This window comes from Pelecanus crispus, chromosome 13 (assembly GCF_030463565.1).
Source record: "Pelecanus crispus isolate bPelCri1 chromosome 13, bPelCri1.pri, whole genome shotgun sequence".
NCBI lineage: Eukaryota > Metazoa > Chordata > Aves > Pelecaniformes > Pelecanidae > Pelecanus > Pelecanus crispus.
This window is the reverse complement of record NC_134655.1, coordinates 3,627,730-3,635,017: the sequence shown is the minus strand read 5'-3', so window position 1 is coordinate 3,635,017 and position 7,288 is coordinate 3,627,730.

The following is a 7,288-nucleotide window of genomic DNA, read 5'->3' as shown; positions in this document are numbered from 1 at the left end:
CGGGAAGCTGGCGAGAGGGTGGCACCGCTGCTCCCGGAGCCAGCCTGGGGCTCGGGGACACAGCGGGAGGGGTGGGTGTGTTGCCTGAAATAAGACTCTGGGAACTAATCTAGTCCAGAGAGTATTGCTTTGTTCGGCGCCGGGTGCAAGGTGGAATATTTCCACAAATCAAGCACACCAACAAACAACTTCTGCAGCATTTACACAGGCGGTTACGTGGGAAACACCTATCTAATACATATTCATTACTACTGAGTTACTATTTGTATCACCAAATCTTTATGGCTAAGTCAGCATTTCCTTCTGCGCATGCCCGGGGTCTCTGGTGGTCTTTGGTGGTCATGGGCAGTAGGAGACCCTTCCTCTAATTGTCCTTTAAAGGTATCAAGTCTTTTCAGGACACCAATTTTGCTGACTTGACATTTGCCAAGTTTTTAATGCGGCTTTGTTGTTTCATTGAAATACTTACTTGACATTTAGGAAGGCCTTGAAGTGATTAGTTACCTAGCTTAAAGATTAGCTTGTCTCTTTGACAAATCTCAGCCTACTTCATACTTCCCTAATAAGCTTCTATATATGTATACATGTCACATATATCATAAGCGTTCACATAACGGTCAGGTAACACGAATTTCATCATAAGATTTGTCTCTTTTAGGCTTGTCGTGGTTTAGCCCCAGCCAGCAACTAAGCACCACGCAGCCGCTCGCTCACTGCCCCTGCCCCGATGGGATGGGGGAGAGAATCGGAGGAGTAAGAGTGAGAAACACTCCTGGGGTGAGATAAGAACAGTTTAATAATTGAAATAAAGTAAAATAGTAATGCTAATAGTAACAGTATAATAATGATAATAATAATAATGATACACGAAGCAAGTGATGCACAATGCAATTGCTCACCACCCGCTGACCGATACCCAGCCAGTTCCCGAGCAGCGATCGCCGCTCCCCGGCCACCCCCCCCCCAGTTTATATACTGAGCATGACGTCATATGGTATGGAATAGCCCTTTGGGCAGTTTGGATCAACTATTCTGGCTGTGCCCCCTCCCAGTTTCTTGTGCGCCTGGCAGAGCATGGGAAGCTGAAAAAAGTCCTTGACTAGCATAAGCAGTACTCAGCAACAACTAAAAACATCAGCGTGTTATCAACATTCTTTTCCTACTAAATCCAAAACACAGCGCTGTGCCTGCTGCTAGGAAGAAAATTAACTCTATCCCAGCCGAAACCAGGACAAGGCTACAGGTGCTCGGGGACAGGCAGAACGCAAGGGGTTGAAGTGTTTGGGGGTCTACAAAGCGGGCTGTAGGAGGACGAGGGTGTCTCGCACGTGACTGAGTAGACTGGGGTTGTGATGGAGTAGACTGGAGTCGTGATGGAGTAGACTGGAGTTGTGATGGAGTAGACTGGCGTTAGAGAAGCTGCTCTGGAGGGTGTGGACACGGCGGTGTGTCTTCCTGAGCTCCCGCTGCCTGCCGCCAGCCTTTCGCGTATGTCCCGTACACCCCGGGCTCTATGAGCGCTCACCCTTCATCTTAACCCTCAGCTCGCCACGGTGCCAGTCAGAGAGCCGCGCTAGCGAATATACCTGTTTTCTTCTGTTTGTCTTCGTCTTTTCTTTTGGTTGTTGGCTCTGAAGGACCCCAAGAGACCATCCATCCCAGTGCCGCGGTGGGCTGGGCCGCAGCACCTGCGGTGGGCGGGGGCACGCTACGTTCGCAAGAGGCTGAAGCTGAGGCTCTCCTCTACTGCTGAGGCTGGCCGAGGGTTACCAAATCCACAAGGATCTCCCTCTCCAGACGAAGGACTGGGAAATCCCTTACTTCAGCATCCTGCAGCCCGCCACCTGCGGTGGCCTGAGATGTGATCGGCAGGGTTGGAAACGTGGGCAGAGTCCTTGAAAGCCTCAGCCTCGCCGATCCGCGGCTGCCGGTGCGCTTACCCCAACTTTTAACCCTCTGCAGCCCAGCAATCCATGATGCAGACTTAGAAGAACGAAGATCTGCCCAGAGAGAAGGGCTGGAAGACTTAATTAGCTGCCTGCTGGCACTTAGCAATTAATGCTGTATGGTATGCCCCAATTATGGTACTATTAACTTTAGTTCTCTGGAAATTCAGTGATTAATAATACTAATAATTCTACTGACCTCAAAGTAATTGCAGAACATTAAAGGAGAAAACTGTTTCTAATTAAGCAATTCCCAATCCTTCTGTTTTCTCTTTTTCTAAGCCTCTGGTGCCCTCTCGGCTGTCCCAGCATGGGGCTTGCCTGGCCGGGGAGACGGGACGTATGGCGGGGCAGAAGCTGCTTCCCCCCAGCCCCCAGGAAGTGACATTCCTGGAACTCTTCAGCATTTAAAAAACCAAGGCCTGTGCAACCCATAATGCTGCGCTCTGTGACTCCTGATGGGAAGTCTTCGTTTCGCTGCCTGATTAACCCCCTGGACGGAGACCCGCCAGCCTCCCCCGGCCCCCGGCGGCGTGCCTGCAGGCTGGAAAGCAGCAGAGGTGCTCGAACCGGCTCCCCCGCGCTTGCTCGGCACGGGGGTCTTTCCATCGACTCGGGATTTAACCACGGAGCTGAATCGAAAGGGTATTTCCCTCTAGGAAAGCTCTTGAGGATGATAAAAGGGTCCGGAGTGCTCTCAGCTTTGTGTGGGGAAGGCAAAGGGATGGGAATGAGTTGAATGAAGATGAAAGTTTATCTGGAAAAACCCCATCGACTGACCTACCGCATTTCCATGGGCTTTCCCAGAGCAGGACGGGCCGACGGGATGCGTTCCCGGAGCACGCAGGGTGCCAGTCGCAGCGGTCGCACAGCCCTCGCCAGAGGTTGCCCCTTTGATGCTGGCCAGCGCCAGGAGGAAAATGCTTGTGGTTTCTTCCTCCTCCTGCTGCAGACAGCGCCGGGGCTGGGGTCGGGGACGGCTGGGCAGCGAGCAGAAATGCAGCTCAGGAGCTGCAGGGAGTCACGCTGGGAGCTTTCGCAAGCAGGGGAATAGGCAGAAGCGTTCCTCTCCCCAAACTGGGAACGGTCTCTCCCTGCGGGGTGGTCAGAGACAACCCAAACCCTTTCAAACAAAGGAAATAAAAAAGCCTGCGGTGTTTGGAGGTGAAGAAAGGGTTAGATCCCTTTGGGGTTGTTACCGTGTAGCGTCGCTGCTGTCTGGCAAGGCTCTGACTCAGCCCCGGGCAGCCCCAGCGCGCGGCTTCTTCCTGCCAACCTCCGAAAATGGTTAATTTAATAAAAAATGATGCTAGCTCTTGCGATCCGAGCGCGCTGCCTTTTCAAAACGAGAACAAATGGAAGTAGTTCAGCCCCAGAGCCTGCGCTGGGTGCTTGCAGTGGTGCTGCATGAGGCCTGAAGCAGAGCAAAAAGGCAGCCTGGGTGAGCCCTGTTAACACTGAAACCTAATGAGGAAAAAGGCTGTGTGCTGCTACGCGCCCTGCTCTGGGCACTGCAGCTCAGCGAGGACGAGGGCCAGGTCGCGCTCAGAGCACGAACAGCCACGACAGCCCCATCTCCACGTGCCCCTTCGGCAGGAGGCAAATCCCTGCCCTGTCCTCTCGTGCTTCGGCCCCTCAGCGAGGGAAAAGCAACCAAAACACCCCCAAAACACCGAATGAGCGAACTGAAATGCTGCAGGCAGGAGGGTTCCTTTCTTAATATTTTTTTAGTTCTAAAATGTAACAGAAAACAGAAGGGTAGAGAAATAATGAAGTTCCAAAGCTGACCATTTATGTTTAAAAAATGACTAGGGATGAAAAGAAAATTTTATCTTGTACAATGAGGTTCTCAAAATTACCAGCTTTCATATATTGTATGTATTTATATGTGTGTGTATATATATAAAAAGGCCTTATATTTGAAAGGTTAGTACTCCTCTTGGCAAGGGATCAATGAAAATTTCCCTCTAAAGTTTACCTCCAAAGTACAAAGTGAAGATTATCTCATTCCAACATGTCACTGTATCTAAATATCACTTTAAAGGCACCTTTACAAGGCCGGTCTTTTGTTGCCACTTTATATTACTCTTTCTTACAGAATTCAGAGAAATGTTCCAGAATCTATAAAATGCTGAAATTTTGTTTGTCTCGGGGAGCAGGAAGCAGAGGCAGAGAGCTGTCTCTAGGAAGGTCCTGCGTTATTATGGAATTTTGCTTTTCTTCCTAAGTATTTAAAAGCAATGCCAGGCAATGCTTTACAACAGCTAAAATAACGCAGCCGGTAGCGCAACACCTGGGACCGTGCTGTATTTGCAATGTGCTGCCTTAGCTTCCAGCTGCCTTCCGGCACCCCGGGGAGCAGCGGGACTGACGGGGAAACAACCCACCGCTACCTGAGTTGCACTTAGTAAAGTTTTGGAGCAAAGCGTTTTTTTCATTTAAAGGCTGAGCCAAGTGAGAAGAAAAAAAAAAAACACCCAACCTGACCAACCTTTTAATCTTTTTCTCCCCTTTTAAGCCCCAGATCTTGGCACGGCGAGTAGCAGGAGCTGGGGTGGAAGGAGATGCCTTTGCCACGCACGTGTCCAACAGACGCATCCCGCACGGCGGGGGCTGGCGCCGGGTCCAGCTGGAAGACCCAGGACAGCCTCCGGTAGATGGTTACGCCCAAGCGGGCTGGTCAACACGCTTCCAAGAAAGATAAGGGGACAGGAAACCCCAAAGGATCCCTGCGTGGCTTCCCGCTGCTCCCCACGGAGCCACGGTGGGATCGTCGCAGGCTGTCTTCAGCGGGTGTTCCGCCCCAGCCCGCTCTCCCGGCAGGCGGCTGGGCTGAAGCCGCGCCGACCGGCCCGTCGTGCTACCAGGGGCGTTGTGAAATGTCCAAACACTCTGCTCACACCAGTCTGCAGATGGGCCACAGTTGTTTTGTTAAATAAGCCAGCTATTAGCAAGCTTCTGTAGCTGGTTGGTTTTCTGGGTTTTTCTTTTTTTTTTTGTCTGGCTGGGGTTTTTTTTGGTCTTTTTGTTTCTACTCCGGCATGCCAGAGAGATTTATAGAAACAACATCAAAAGGCCTGAAAGCGTAGGGGATGTATGTGCTAAACTGACCACTGGCCCCCGGATTTGTCAAGCTGGTATTTATTACAGCACTGGCAACCAGGGGAGGCTACAACTACGTTACGATCCGTTTCAAAAGTCAACAGTGAAAATGCATCAAGGCTGACCACTTTAAACCAGCTTCCCAGTAACCCCTGCTCCTTCCCTCCGACAGCACGACGAGAAAGGAAAGATAAATTGGAGGCAACAAAACGCACCAAAAATGTATGGAGAAAAAGCACGCTGGTCTGTTGAAGACTGTGATGTGGAAAATACTCACATGGCTGCAGGTTACTCGCGTGCCGTTACCCTTAGACATCTGCCAAACAGCCCAGCTGTCAAAGGAGAGCTGACTGGCACTGTCACCGCAGCTCAAAGTTACAGTAAGAAAGTGTTAAATCTGATTATTAAAAAGGTGTGAAAGCGTGCAGCTGCAGGGCTGGTCAGAGGAAAGAATAAAAAAGTGATGCTTAAGGGAAGAGACAAGAATGAACAATTATTTTATCCTGCAACATCTCCAATTAGGAGCTGAAAACTTAAACACGGAGGCCAAGCAGCAGCGAGGACTAGATAAGGTGAAGATTGGTTTTGTTTTATAATCAATAAGGTTCTCGTACTAAGAAAATTTACTGCAAAACAAGCAAATTGGTGGAAAAAATTGAAAACACAGGATCCGTTCTTTAAAAACACACAAAATATTTTTATAGCTAACTACAAACGTAACGATAGACATTTACAAGATCTGTTAGTGCATATTTACACTTACTTTTTTGTTTTCTTTCCTAGAATTAAAGCTGCCATAATCTTCAAAGACTTTAGGGCTGTTTCAACAGCTGAATTACAAAACAGCTCAGTCACAAATTACAAAATAAACTTGAATGGTTTAAATAAAGAGGAAAAAATACTCCACGTGATTCACTCTGATACAGGTTTATACAGGACAGATCATTCTCGTGACACATTTTCTAAGGCTGTGAAACGGCCAACTTTTCGTATTTTAATTGATGCTTTCATGTTTTGGATCCTAAAGAGCAGCAGCTAACCGGTCCCTTGTTTCTCGCCCTTTAGACCACAACCCTGCTGAAAGGGAAACTGGGTTGAAGCCATTTGCCCCCCGAAGCTCCTCCTCTACAAACGGAAGAGACCTAAATGACAGGACGGGAGTCCTGAGCGATGCCTCTCTCGGGGCTGAATGCTGCTCTGCAGTCAAAGCAAAAGGGCAGCTACTTCCCAGCTCTCCCCGGAGGCAAGGCTTGGAAGCTACATTGCTCCAGACCACTCTCCGCTTATTTCAGCATCTCCACTTCTGATCCTGAGCAGAGCCCAAGCTGAATGAAATCAAGTGTTCAAATACTTCAGAACTCGGAGCGACGCAGGTTCTGCTCGAGTTCGGAGGGCAGGTGGTCGCCTTTTTCTTAAATCTCCATTGTTTAGCACAGCCCTAACGGCATGGCTGGACAGCACGGTGCAAACCAGATGGGTTTCAATGCTTCTAGATGGGTTTCAATGCTTCTGAAAGCCTAAGAGATGATGTTGTTGGAAGTCAGACTCTAAAACCAACTTAGAATAAGATCTTTTTGAAAAGAAATGTATTTTCTTCATAAATACAGTACAATTACATTTTACAATGTCTTTTTACTTTCTAGACATAAAAATGCTAGCTTTTAAAAAAAAAAAGAGTTCCTATACAAATACATGAAAAGAGCCCCCCCTCCCCACAGCCCCCCGCCCCTGCCACGGAGCAAAACCATCAGCCGCGGCGTGAAGCAGCACAGTGAATCCCGGGCTAACCTGTGCCAGCCCTCGTGGGGAGGGAGAGAAAGCCAAATTACCCCCGGGGTTTTGCTTGCCCTGACTGCACCGAGTTTATATCGCCACCATTTTATAAGCGATGGAAAAAGCACATCGTCTGGCCACAGCCGTCGGGATTCACTGTGAGGGTGTCATGGCTCACGGGATGCGGTTGTTACACGTTTCACGCACTGCTGGTCATCGGTGTGGGCTCCTGGAGCAGGAGGTGTCCTTGGAAATGGTTCTGGCCTGAAACTCTGCAAGTCCCCTCACTCGGGCAGCCTCAAAACCGAAGCAAAGCTAATGCCAGTTTTCAGCCTCTCGCTCTACAAACTTGCCACCAGAGGCAGAGACCACACATAAAGAATTTCAGCCCCCTGACTGTACTTGCTGACCTCAGCCACCCTCTGCAGACTCCTGAGGAGCAACTCACAGACCCCCATGAGTCCTCA